The sequence below is a fragment of the Hirundo rustica genome, unplaced genomic scaffold (assembly GCF_015227805.2).
Source record: "Hirundo rustica isolate bHirRus1 unplaced genomic scaffold, bHirRus1.pri.v3 scaffold_197_arrow_ctg1, whole genome shotgun sequence".
In the NCBI taxonomy this organism is placed as follows: Eukaryota; Metazoa; Chordata; class Aves; order Passeriformes; family Hirundinidae; genus Hirundo; species Hirundo rustica.
Window position 1 is genome coordinate 49,666 of NW_026690264.1, and position 14,613 is coordinate 64,278.

At 49.0% G+C, this 14,613-nt stretch overlaps 1 pseudogene; it reads right to left on the reverse strand.

Moving 5' to 3' along the window:
* The window catches only part of LOC120747766 (zinc finger protein 271-like), a 47,952-nt pseudogene extending 35,805 nt beyond the window's left edge, over positions 1 to 12,147 (reverse strand).
* Between the last annotated feature and the right edge of the window lie 2,466 nt (positions 12,148 to 14,613).

Sequence of the window (14,613 nt, forward strand, 5' to 3'; positions counted from 1 at the left end):
CTCAGCCTGGAGCGGTGACCTTGATGGATGTCTCCACTGCAAGGAGAAATCTCCACACCTCCTGAAGAAGGGAAATGTCAGGAGATGCTGCTGTTAAAATTTGGGATGGGGCTTTTCTAGTCTGAAGTACTGCTCTGTCAGTCAGATGTGCCCAGGCTGTGCCACCTCAGCAGCTCTGCACAAGCTCTCAGTGGTGTCACTTGGTTGTTCCTTTCTCTGGGGATTTTACCAGCTCTGCCACAGCTTCAGCTCCCGCTCAGGATGTTGAATTTGGGATGGAGGAGTCAGGCTGCTTTCAGCATTATTCACCGCAAATACAGCATGACCATCCCTCCTTCATTTCCCACTGAGGGCTTTGCAAACAGGGCCTTGCTGGAGTTGTTTCAGCCTGTTCCAGGCAGAGCCTCTGGCTCCAGCAGGAACTGCCTTTCCTGTGCCAGGACCAGGGCAGATCCCACTGCAGGAAAAGCCCCAGGCCAGCTCCAACACAGTGAAGGCCTCGGGCACAAGTGCAGAGTGCCGTGCTGGGAGCTGTGCCAGGGAGAGCCTGAGGCACCAAAGGCACCTTGGCAGCAGCAGCTGCTTCCAGGCCATGGCCAGAAGCCTCCCTTGGCAAGGCGGCCTGGTGGCCACCGCTGCAGAGCTGCTGCTCCAGGGCTCATTTCTGGCTGGGCTCTGAAAAGCCACTTCTGCTCCAGGAGCCTGACTGGGAAGCAATTGGCCCCAGCCCTGTAGGAACAAAATATTAATGACAAAACTTCATCCCAGCAGAGACAAGGCAGGGGCAGAGGAAAGGGGAGAGCCAGGCCCAGGGGAAAGGGCTGCCATGGTGATGGCTGTGAGGTCACTGCCACTGCAGCAGCCTGGCTGCCCCTCAGCAGACATTCTGGCCAGAAGTGTTGTCAGGTCACCCAGCACATCAGAGAACCCACACAACAGGGATTCCATCCTTGGGGTGTGTCGTGGGCTTTCCCCGACATTCAGGTGGTTTTAGAGTCTTTTTGCCCTCTGCAAAGCTCTGAGCCAAACGGATGAAAGAGACGGAGTCTTCAAGTTCTGATTTTTCAAGGTTGCATGCTTCGTTTATTGTTTCTTATCTTACAATTTTCTCAGTGCCCCACGAAAGATGTTTGCAGCTGCCTGGACATCTGACGACTCCTCCCGAACTGGGCTGTCGTTATCTTTTATACTAATTGCTACGTATTCTTTATTTATCATTTCTTGCCCATGCCTATTACTAATACTAAACAGTTCATCTCTACCTTGACCCAATCTTCTTAAACTACTTTGTGCCAACGTCACTGCTGAAATGGAGTGAGGGAAGAAGAAAGAAGAAGCAGGAGACAACGCCCCAGATTCTCCATCTTGCCCCCATTCACTTCAATGCTAGAAATCTAAATTTACTGTTTTTTCACCCTGTGATAAGCTAAACTACAATCTTTCACACTCTTGTGGCCTGCAATCCCTCCCACAGTGCAGGAAGCCTTTCCCATGGACTGAGATCAAAGCCAGTGTCTCTCTGAGCTCTGGGCTGGGGTCCCAGACCCCCCTGTCCAGGTCTCTGACCCTCCAGGGCAGCCAAAGGAATGCCCTGGACTCCAACAGGGGTGGGGAGGGGTTTTCACTATGTCAGGTTGCACCAAGCTCCTGCTCTTGGAGCATTCCTGGGATTGGGGCATCCCCTTCTTCCGAAAAATTGTTGCAGTATTGTGCCACTCTAATTTAAAATATTTCCTCCTTCTAACAAATCCAAATCCACCCTCATTCAGTTTAGATATTGACCCTTGTTCTGTCACTGCAATATTTTGGAGCAAATACCTTTGACCACTGCTTCTATTTTCACTGACCTTGGAGAGAACTCAAAAACCTCCCAAGGTGGGGTTTGGAAGCTTCATCACACAAGCAGCATGTAGAGGATTGTGGCTCTGGGCTCAGTGGTGTGGACACTGAAGAGAAGAGTAGCCAGGGAGGGATTGAAGGTGGTTCCAGAGATGCCGGAATATTCTTCTTTGTATAAAACAGCCTGAGAAGGAAATAATGGCACCAAGGGCAGCTGGGGAGGCCCAGACTGGACACCAGGAGAAAGGAATTTCCCTCCCAGTGCAGGGCTGTGATGCAACACTTCCCCCAGAAGGAGTCTGGAACATTCCAAGGCTTTGTGTGCCCAGACAGAGGCAGGCAGGACGCAGAGCTGTCAGCAAAGGAAGGGGCCAGCGAGGTGGAGCAGCCAGGGAGCAGGGACACAGGTGCAGGGCAAAGTCCTGACCTTGGAGCCCTCAAGAGCTGCTCCTGCTCCAGGCCCAGGGCCCATCCCAAAGCTGGGGCAGCCAGAAAGCTGTGCCCATTTCTGTTCATTCCTGCTCTGGTAAGGATAGATCCTCAGTACCTTGGAGGTTGCTGATGAATTTGACTACTCCAGAGGCCTCTTCTTTCTTGAGCCCTTCAGTTCAGGAATTCAGTGAGAAAAGCTCGTAAATATTTGTTCAATATAGTGAACAAGAAAAGCCCATGGGAATAATTGAAGTTTGCAGTTCTTGCATGGTTAATTAGACAATTTCAGAAGTGTATTCAAAGGGAATACACTATATTGAAAACAATGCAGAGAGAACAGTTTTCCTGTTTCATTTTCCTGTTTATAGATTGACATCAGCAATGTCCAATTGATATGGACCCCCAGCACCTTCTAATGCAGTCTGAATAGATATGAAAATCAAGACCCTTCATGGCTGACAATCAATCAGACTTTGTCCCCACCCCCTCCCCACCATTTCCCTCATCCAGCCCCTGGCACTCCTATGGATCAGGAACAGTGTGGGCAGCAGGAGCAGGGCAGTGATTGCCTCCCCTGTGCTAGGCACTGCATGGGCAGCACCTCAAATGCTGTGTCCAGTTCTGGGCACCTGTCCTAGGGTAACTTTATGATGCCTGTATTCCCAATCGTCTGTTCTGTTTGTGCTGTATATTGAGTCCTGTGCCTTTAAGACTGGTTCTAAGAGCAAGGAGAAGCGCGGAGTTTGTTTTGAGAAAACTACCTGACTCCTCCACATTCTTCTGCGGACGGCGTGTCCGGCGGAGGCTTGGAGAGACTGCAGGACAGAGATTTTTTTTTCTTTGCTTTTAGTTAGTTTCAGCTAGCTAGGGCAGAGAATTTCCCTGGACTGTTTTTTTTCCTTTTTCTTGGAACTGTTTAAACCTGCTCTGGACTGAAAACCCAGGGGAGCACTGGGGGCTGCACCTGCGGCCCACCGGGGCCTGGACCTCGGCATTTTCCAGCAGCGCCGGAGGGACTGGGACTGGAGACGCTGAGAGAGAGCCGAGCTCCACTCACGGCAAGGACTTTCTCAGTTTGCCATCTCACTTCAGAAGGAGAGGTTTTATTGTTTCATACTATTCATTCTTTGTACTTGTGTGCACTTCATTTGTTTAGTAAAATAGTTTTTTCCACTTTTCTCCAAAGAGGGTTTTGGGTTTTTTTTCCGGGCCGGTTGGAGGGAGGGGCCACGTGGGTTTGCTTCCTTAGAGGGATCCTATACAGGGGTTTTCTCCCAAATTTGTCCCAAACCAGGACATATTTCTAACTGGCGCCCACTGCGGGGCACGAGAGAGTGGAAAAAACTTGTATTGATTATTATTAACTGCATTTTTTTGGTTGTCCTTTGGGTGGGGATTGAACAGTCAGTGGCCATGTTGCTTCTTGAATTCCTGATGTCTCTTAGAATGGAGTCTTTTCTGCATTTCTGTTCCCTAGGCTTTTTTGAGGTTTTAATACCTTTCTGGTCCCTAGGTTTGTTTTCTTACCCGGGAATAGCTCCAATATTGTCCCTGGCATACAGCTTTTACATTAGGGATGCACAAATTAGAATAGCTATTTTGCTGGGTTCGGTGATTATGGTTTACAAGAAGCTTATAAAGATACTGGAGTTTGTTCTGGGTATGTTCAGTTTATGGTTTTTTCGTCCTACCCTGCGTCCTAGTTCCAGCAGCATGTTTTGGGGATTTATCAACAATTGCACCCAGTTTGTTAGAGGAGGAGTAGGGGATGAGGCTCTTCAGCCTCTTCTTTCCTTCTTCTCTTTTGAGTCAGTTACATCACTTTTGGAGAATGTTCAGGGTCTCCTGAATGTTAAAGACACCACCTTCCTGGTATTTCACCTGGTGACTTTCCTCTATATGGTTTATAGCTTTTCTAGAATGAGTCACGCACTGCTAAGCACTGTGGGGCAGCAGATAGAGGCAAGGGAGCAGGGAGATAAATCAGTCACTCAGGCTGCAGCCAACCCCACAGCTATTCAGGCTGCAGCTAAACCAGACAGTGAGGCTAGGACACCGGCAGTTGCTGCAGTAAAGAAGGGAAAGAAGCACACGGACAAAACCGATCGACCAGTAGACGATGATTCAGGTGAAGGATCCTCAATGCCTCCTGACACCCAGTCAGGAGTCAAACCACCTGACACACAATCAGAAGCTGAAGCAACTGATGATACACAGTCAGAAGCCGAACCAACTGATACAAAATCGGAAGCCAAATCAACTGGCACAAGATCGGGAGTCCAACCAACTAGCACACGATCAGGAGCCCAACCAGCTGCTACAACATCAGGAGCCCAACCAACTGCTGCAAGAGCAGGAGCCCGACCAACTGCTGCAAGAGCAGGAGATACTATTGAGTCCTTTTCCCTGAAGGATCTTCGTGGCCTAAGAAAGGATTATACTCGACGACCTGATGAATCTATAATTAGTTGGTTAGTCCGTCTTTGGGATGCTGCAGGCGAGGCTACAATACTGGATGGCACTGAAGCGAGACATCTGGGATCCCTGTCACATGATCCAGGCTGCACTGGAAAAGGGTGAGGCTCCGGAACATCTACAGTACATCGATGATATCATTGTGTGGGGAAACACAGCAATGGAAGTGTTTGAGAAAGGAGAGAAGATCATCCAGATTCTCCTGAAGGCTGGCTTTGCTATCAAGAAGAGCAAAGTTAAGGGACCTGCTCGAGAGATCCAGTTTCTGGGAGTAAAGTGGCACGATGGAAGGCGTCAGATTCCCACTGAAGTCATCAACAAGATCACAGCAATGTGCCCACCAACTAACAAAAAGGAAACACAAGCTTTCCTAGGCGCCATAGGTTTCTGGAGGATGCACATTCCTGAGTACAGCCAGATTGTGAGCCCTCTCTACCTGGTCACCCGCAAGAAGAACGATTTCCACTGGGGCCCTGAACAGCAACAAGCCTTTGCCCAGATCAAGCAGGAGATCGCTCATGCAGTAGCCCTTGGCCCAGTGAGGACGGGACCAGATGTGAAGAACGTGCTCTACTCAGCAGCCGGGAACAATGGCCTGTCCTGGAGCCTTTGGCAGAAGGGGCCTGGGGAGACTCGAGGCCGACCACTGGGATTCTGGAGCCGAAGTTACAGAGGGTCCGAAGCCAACTACACTCCAACAGAGAAGGAAATCTTGGCTGCCTATGAAGGAGTTCAAGCTGCCTCAGAAGTAGTAGGGACTGAAACACAACTCCTGCTGGCACCTCGACTACCAGTGCTGGGATGGATGTTCAAAGCAGAAGTTCCCTCTACCCACCATGCCACCAATGCCACATGGAGCAAATGGATTGCCCTCATCACTCAGCGCGCCCGCATTGGAAACCCAAATCGCCCTGGGATTTTGGAGATAATTACAAACTGGCCGGAAGGTGAAAACTTTGGTCTCATGGATGAAGAGGAGCAGGAACAAGTGACACGTGCTGAAGAAGCTCCACCCTACAACCAACTGCCAGCAGAAGAAACACGCTATGCTCTTTTCACTGACGGTTCCTGCTGCATCGTAGGGATGAACCGGAAGTGGAAAGCAGCTGTATGGAGCCCCACAAGACAGGTTGCACAAGCTACTGAAGGAGAAGGTGGGTCAAGCCAACTCGCTGAGCTCAAAGCTGTTCAACTGGCTCTGGACATTGCTGAAAGAGAGAAATGGCCAAAGCTCTACCTCTACACTGATTCGTGGATGGTAGCCAATGCTTTGTGGGGATGGCTGGAGAAGTGGAAAAAGGCCAACTGGCAGCGTAGGGGAAAACCAATCTGGGCTGCAGATGAGTGGAAGGACATTGCCACTCGGGTAGAGAAGCTACCTGTCAAAGTCCGTCATGTAGATGCCCATGTCCCCAAGAGTCGGGCTAATGAGGAGCACCGAAACAATGAGCAGGTAGATCAGGCTGCTAAGATAGAGGTGTCAAAGATAGACTTAGATTGGCAACACAAAGGAGAGTTGTTTCTAGCTCGATGGGCCCATGATGCCTCAGGCCATCAGGGCAGAGATGCCACCTATAAGTGGGCCCGAGACCGAGGGGTGGATCTAACCATGGACAGTATTTCTCAGGTTATCCATGACTGTGAGACGTGTGCTGCCATCAAGCAGGCCAAGCGGGTGAAGCCGCTATGGTATGGCGGGCGATGGTCCAAGTATAAGTACGGGGAAGCCTGGCAGATTGACTACATCACCCTTCCCCAAACCCGCCAAGGCAAGCGCTACGTGCTCACAATGGTAGAGGCCACCACAGGATGGCTGGAGACCTACTCTGTGCCTCACGCTACGGCCCGTAACACCATTCTAGGCCTTGAAAAACAAGTTCTTTGGAGGCATGGTACCCCCGAGAGAATTGAGTCAGACAATGGAACTCATTTCAAGAACAGCCTCATCAACAACTGGGCTAGGGAACATGGCATTGAGTGGGTGTACCATATCCCCTATCATGCACCAGCTTCAGGGAAAATAGAAAGATATAATGGACTGCTAAAAACCACCCTGAAAGCACTGGGTGGGGGATCATTCAAAAACTGGGAGCAGCATCTAGCAAAGGCCACCTGGTTAGTTAACACCCGAGGTTCCACCAACAGAGCAGGCCCTGCCCAATCTGAGTCCCTACATACAGTAGATGGAGAGAAAGTCCCAGTAGTACATGTAAGAGGTTTGTTAGGGAAGAGAGTTTGGATCAATTCTGCTTCAAGTACAGAGGATCCCATCCGTGGGATTGTCTTTGCTCAGGGACCAGGCTGCACATGGTGGGTAATGCAGAAAGATGGAACCACACGATGTGTACCCCAGGGAGATTTGATTGTTGGGTGAGAACTGTGTGTAATTATCACTGTGTACTAAATGGTACTGCCACTGTATGTAGCTGTATATTGCATATTGTTTTTATATAGATGTATGTGTGTGTAGAGCTGGAATATATATTAGTTTTAGTAAATTGACGATATGGGGATACAAGGGGTGGAATGTCCTAGGGTAACTTTATGATGCCTGTATTCCCAATCGTCTGTTCTGTTTGTGCTGTATATTGAGTCCTGTGCCTTTAAGACTGGTTCTAAGAGCAAGGAGAAGCGCGGAGTTTGTTTTGAGAAAACTGCCTGACTCCTCCACATTCTTCTGCGGACGGCGTGTTCGGCGGAGGCTTGGAGAGACTGCAGGACAGAGATTTTTTTTTTCTTTGCTTTTAGTTAGTTTCAGCTATCTAGGGCAGAGAATTTCCCTGGACTGTTTTTTTTCCTTTTTCTTGGAACTGTTTAAACCTGCTCTGGACTGAAAACCCAGGGGAGCACTGGGGGCTGCACCTGCGGCCCACCGGGGCCTGGACCTCGGCATTTTCCAGCAGCGCCGGAGGGACTGGGACTGGAGACGCTGAGAGAGAGCCGAGCTACACCCACGGCAGGGACTTTCTCAGTTTGCCATCTCACTTCAGAAGGAGAGGTTTTATTGTTTCATACTATTCATTCTTTGTACTTGTGTGCACTTCATTTGTTTAGTAAAATAGTTTTTTCCACTTTTCTCCAAAGAGGGTTTTGGTTTTTTTTTCCGGGCCGGTTGGAGGGAGGGGCCACGTGGGTTTGCTTCCTTAGAGGGATCCTATACAGGGGTTTTCTCCCAAATTTGTCCCAAACCAGGACAGCACCCCAATTTAAGAAGGACATGGAGGGGCTGGAGCCTGTCCAGAGAAGGGCAACAAGGCTGGTGAGGGGTCTGGAACACAAGTCCTGTGAGGAGCGGCTGAGGGAGCTGGGGTTGTTTATCCTGGAGAAGAGGAGGCTCAGGGGAGACCTCATCACTCCTTACTGACAGGAGGGTGCAGCCAGGTGGGGGTGGTATCTTTTCCCGGGGAACAGTGACAGGACAAGAGGATGCAGCCTTAAGCTGCACATTGGGAGGTTTACACTGGACATGAGGAAATATTCTTCACAGAGTGTGTGATTGGGCATTGGAATGGGCTGCCCAGGGAGGTGGGTGAGTCACTCTCCATGGAAGTGTTTAAGGAATGACTGGTTGTGACAATCAGTGCCATGGTTTGGGTGACAAGGTGATGTTGGTTCACAGGTTGGACTTGATGCTCTCCAAGGTCTTTTCCGGCTTGGTTGATTCTCTGATGATGGTGACACTTCAAGGCCCTGGGGAAGCAAGGGGACATTGTGACACTGCAGGGCCTGGTGGCACTAAGGGGACCAGAGTGACACTGTGTACGACATGGCACCATAAGGGGCCATTGTGACACTGTGGGGCTAAGTGCAAGCAAGGAGTCCATGGTGACAGTCTGGGTCCTGGTGGAACCACAGAGGCCACTGTGACCCTGTGGGGCCTTGTTGAACCAAGGGGCCACTGTGCCACTGCAGAACCAAGGAGACCCTTGTGAGACCCTGGGACCAATGGAATCAAGGGGCCAGTGTTCCATTGCAAGGACTCTTGGAACTGAGGGAACAATTGTGACACTGGGGTGCCCCATGGGACCAAGGGTCCCTGGTGACACTGCAGGCTCTTGTGTACCCAGGGCTCCACTGTGACACTGCAGCTCCAGGGAACACATTGTGGCCCTCTGAAGCCTGATGGAACCAAGAGGCTGCTGTGACACTGCAGGGCCTTGTGGAACCATGCAGAGCATTGGGCCAGAGCAGGACCTCGTGTCATGATGGGGCCATTGTGACACTGCAGGGCCCCATGGAACCAAGGGGCCAGTGTTGCTCCTCAGGGACTCCTGGAATGAAGGAAACATATTTGACACCGTGGTGCCCTTTGGGACCAAGCGGCCATTGTGACACTATGGAAGCAAGGAGATCATTGCTGCACTGCCAGATCTCATGGATCCAAAGATCCATTGTGACACTGCAGGGCCTTGGGGGACCAAAGCAGCATTGTGACACTGCAGGGCCAAAGGATCCAAGGGACTTAGTGACACCAAGGGGTCCCATGCAATGAAAGGGGCATTGTGACACTGGGAGGCCTCATGAAATCATGGAATCATGGAGAAAATTGTGACACCCTAGGTCCTCATGGAACCGGGGTGACACCAAGTTGTCTAGGGGTGTTGATCTGCTGGAGGATAGGAGGGCTCTGCATAGGGACCTGGACAGACTGGATCCAGGGGCCAAATCCAACAATGTGAGGTTTAATGCTGATGGCATTTGTGCTCACTCAGGTTCATCTCCCCACACCAACACCACGGGGGTGCTAACGCCTGCTCTGGGCAGTGCAAACAGGGGCTCCTGAGCCAGTGCTGCCATGTCTGTGCCTGCAAGGATGCGGCACCTGTGTGAGCTGGGGGAGAGGCCAGGGCTGCACAGGGGGGATGTTGTTGGCAGGTGCATGAGGACACTCTGGGACGCTGCCCTGGGGTGTCCAGCGCAGTGGGGATGGATCAGCCCCTGCTCTGCTGCTCCTTCCCATCTCCCCCATGGACCTTGCAGAGCCTCAGCCATGCTGTTTGTCCCCAGCCTGCCCACAGCCACCCTGGGGCTGCTCATGGGGCTTTTCTCTGCTGAGCATTGGCCTGGGCGTGTTCTGGAGAGATCCTGGGCAAGGAGCCTCAAGCCCTATCTTGCAATGCAAGATGTGTGGAGAATCTTTCTGTGGAGATTTTTTCTGATGCATGGCTGTACAGCAAGGGCCATGATACTGTTAAGTTAGTTGGAATGTAATTATGTCTATGTGGTGTACATGATGATTAACAAGGATATAATGTCCTTGAGCACTAGAATGATACAACAACAAGGGTGTTGTTAGTACAAAAATGCTAGGCTAAGGAACTGAAAATGCTAGATTAAGAAAATTGTAACCGCAAGGCTGATTACAGGAAGAACATGCGTCAAAATATCATAAGCCAATCATGAGCTATAGTTTTGTAATATGTATGAACTAATTATTGACACTATATATTTGCTATTAATCTAAATAAAGCTGAGACTTGTTGATCATCATCGGATGTAGCTTGTCTCCCGTTGCTTTCCGACAAATGGTGACCATTCCGACGTGATCCACGACTGGGAACAACGTAGGGTTCGGGTCCTGCAAGCAGAAGGACAGCTTAAGAGCAACAGAACCTGGGAGTGCTCCGTGCCCTGAGCGACCACAGAGGTGGGCTTAGCCGATACGTGCTGCCGAGACCTGGAGAGGCTGCAACAGCGCTGACGTAATTATGGACAGGCAAGCGGCATATGATTTATTTACGGCGTTCTTGCAGAAACGCCAGATTAAGGGATTAAATTTAGGAAAAGAGTTACCTGAACTTTTAGAATATGGTTATTCTCAAGGGTTTTTTATTAACCCTCATACTGTTCATGAGTTAGTGGAATGGAGACGATTTGGGGATAAGCTATGGGAGCTCACATTAGACGATGGTAAGACAGCCAAGAAAATGAGCAAACTATGGAGGGTGGTACATAATGAGTTGTTGTTATGTCAGGCAGAAAAAAGGGCAGCTCGAGAAGTAGTGTCAGCTCAGGAAAAGAATAAAGATTATAATCCCTTCTTAGGCACTAGTACCCCTAATCCTCCCGTATTCACTACCATACATTTACCAGCCTCAGCACCTCCTCTGGCAGAAGTAGAATCTAGACAGGGAGCCAACAACATAAGGGAGCCTCCACGCAGCCCCGGGAATGCTGCCCCCGTATTGCCTCAGGTGGCCATGTTCCCAGATAGCCAGGAGCCTATCCCTGGGGCAAAATCTGACCTTGCGGGGGCTATGGCAAGGGAACGCCGCGAGGTGTGGGCAGCCTTGGCGCGGCAAGGCGCTGAGCAGGGTGATAAAGATATGTTGGAGGCTGCCTCTGATTGTTTGGCTTTTCCGGTTACTTTTACGCCAAATCCAGCAGGAAGTTTGCAGGCAACAGTTACAGTTTTAGATTGGAAAATGTTAGCGCAGCTGCGCTCTACGGTTGGGCAATATAGGGTTACTAGTGAGCCTGCAAAACAGATGTTAAAGTATCTTTTTAATGCTCATGTTTTGTTGCCAGCAGATATAAAAGGGATAGCCCGACTCATTTTTACGCAACATCAACATTTGTTATTTACTGCACATTAGCAGGCAGAAGCACAAGCCTCAGCGGCTGTGCAAAGGGGACAAGGTGATCCACTACAAGGTATAACGTTAGATGAATTGTTAGGGCTGGGACCCTATCAAAGAATGGAGGCTCAAGCCCTTATGGGACCAGACAAGTGTCAAGAGGCTATGGCAGTAGCAAGAAGGGCCATCGATAAGGTTAAAGCTCCGGGGGGATTACCCATATATATGGGAATCAAGCAGGGTCGTGAGGAAACCTTGGGGTCCTTTGTAGACAAGGTAGCAGAAGCCATAGATAGAGCAGGTGTTCAGGATTACATGAAAGGGGCATTATTAAAACAGTGTGTTTTACAAAATAGCAATTCACACACTAGATCAATGATAAATACTATGGCAGGGGATTGGTCAATAGCTGATTTATTAGAAAAGGCAGCAACTGTGCCATCAGGAACGCAGGCATTTTTAGTTGATGCTATAAAACAATTAGGGCTCGGATTACAAGAGCAGGCAAAAGCTTCTCAGACGCAGGTAATGGCAGCTCTTGCTCCTCTTCAAGTGGCAACGGCTAGCACTAGTCCTCGCTCCCCACCTTCTGGTGCTCGCATGAAATGTTTTCGTTGCGGCAGTAGCGGACATATCCGAAGAGAGTGTAATGCTGCAGGGGTTTGGTGTGCAAAATGCCGCGTTGACACACATAACACCAGCGCCTGTCGACGGAGGTCGGGAAACTTGAGGAGCAGCGCGAACAGTCGCCGCGCCGGGACACAAGTAGCGGCTGCAATGCCAACAAACAACTGCGACCAGCCACCAGCGGGAGCCTCGGCATGGACGTGGCAGCCGCAGTAGATGTCACTATAATGACCACAAATCCTCTCAAGATCCCCACGGGACTTATAGGACCTATTATAATCAATGGACAACCAGTAGGTGGATTTTTGCTGGGGCGCTCTTCCACGACTATGCTAGGATTGTTTGTTTTACCTGGTGTCATTGATGCAGATTATTGTGGGGAAATTATGATTATGGCTTATACTCAATACCCCCCCCTGCAGATAAAAAAGAGACAAAGACTAGTACAATTAATACCCCTTCCTCAATTAGCGAAAGATATTTCTCCTATGCGACATGATGCAAGAAATCAAGGGGGTTTTGGCTCTACAGGAGGACTAACATTATTAACCATAGATCTTTCTACACGACCTCGGAGGGCAGTTGAGCTCTGCCTCAATGGACAGATTAAAAAACTTATGGGATTATTGGACACTGGAGCAGATACCAGCATTATTGCTCCAAGTGAATGGCCTCATGATTGGCCTCTGCAGGCAGCTGCCACAACAGTGACTGGAGTAGGAGGAATGACTCTAGCTAGTCGAACACCGACGCTCACTGTAGTCATTGATGGGAAATATGCACAAGCATCCTTTTCAATTACACCACTTCCACCTACAATACAGAGTTTAATTGGACGAGATGTGTTGGCACAACTTGGTATTGTTCTCACCAATGATCACCCTTTGGGATAATGGCTGCTGCTTGGACTTTCCCCATTCCTCTCACCTGGAATACAAACACTCCGGTGTGGGTTAAGCAGTGGCCATTGAAAGAGGAAAGCTTACAACATGCACATGCCTTAGTACAAGAGCAACTTCAACAAGGTCACCTGAAACTGTCTACCAGCCCATAGAACACTCCTATATTTGTTATAAAGAAAAAATCTGGAAAATATCAACTGCTTCATGACCTTCGTGCAGTGAACGCCCAAATAGAACCTATGGGAGCTCTTCAACCAGGTTTGCCTAACCCAGCTATGTTGCCTCAACATTAGCCTTTGTTAATAGTGGACTTAAAAGACTGTTTTTTCACTATAGCATTGCATCCTCAAGATACACCTAGGTTTGCTTTTACGTTACCAGCTGTAAATCGTCAGCACCCCGATCAAAGGTTTGAATGGACTGTGTTACCTCAAGGCATGCGCAACAGCCCCACCTTGTGTCAACTTTTTGTTAATTCTGCCCTACAACCTCTAAGGCAGCAGTGGCCTCAGGTTATCATTTATCATTACATGGATGACTTTTTTTGTTTGCACAACCTCAGCCCTTTTCAGATTTACAAATTCACCAAATTCAACAGACTCTTGCTAAACAAGCTCTGATTGTAGCCCCTGAAAAAATCCAGCGATCTTCTCCATGGAAGTATTTAGGATGGATTTTAACAGAACAGACGGTTACTCCCCAAAAGCTGCAATTTCATCACAACATTACTACATTACATGATGCACAAAAACTGTTAGGGGATTTACAGTGGCTCAGGCCTATAATTGGAATTCCTAATGAACTAATTGATCAATTACGTCCTTTGCTGAAAGGGACTGACCCCACACAACAAGTGACTGTTTCCCCTCAACAGCAGCAGGTAATTCAACTCATTGCTGAGTGCATTTTACAGGGCCAGGTTCACCGGAGAACTTTAGATCTTCCTGTTGACTTAGCCATATGGCTGGGCCCCACTCATTTTATGGGTGCATTGGTCCAGCATCTCAAGAGAACGGGGGAACAATGGGTGCTGGAATGGGTTATGCCTCCACTACAACAACAGAAAGTCTATATGGCAAAAAATTGAGCTATTGAGTCTACTTATCAAGAAAGGACGTCAACGTGTAGTACAAGTTATGGGTTTGGAGCCTGATACCATTTTTCTGCCACTGCAACGAGATACATTAGATTGGTATTTGGTTAATTCTGCTGAATTACAGGAAGCGCTATTAGGCAGCACTAGTACTATCGCACCTAATAACAGCAAGCCTCCACTGAAATGGGTAGGGATGCAGAAATGGATGTTAGTTCCTAAAAGAAGTGACAGGCCCATACCGGGAGCACTTACTGTATATACAGATGCCGGAAAGAAATCCCGTAAGGCTGCCATTACATGGCAGAAAGAAGGGTCTTGGGAAAAGAAAATGTTGTCAGCGGAAGAAGCCGATACTTTGCAGACACTAGAGCTCTTTGCTGTGGTCTGGGCAATATCTCATTTCAGAGAACCAATTAATGTAGTGATTGATTCACTGTATGTGGCAGGTGTTGTTGCACGAATAGAAGATGCCTTTATCAAAGAAGTACGAAATCAGAGACTCTATCAGCTTTTGATGCAGTTGAATAAAGCTTTGCACCAGCGAGAACAACCCTATGCAGTAATTCATATTCGGAGTCATAAATGGAACATTGGTTTAGGAGAAGGAAATCAGCGAGCTGATGAACTGGTATCTACAGCCATAACTGTGCCATTGCCTCAACAT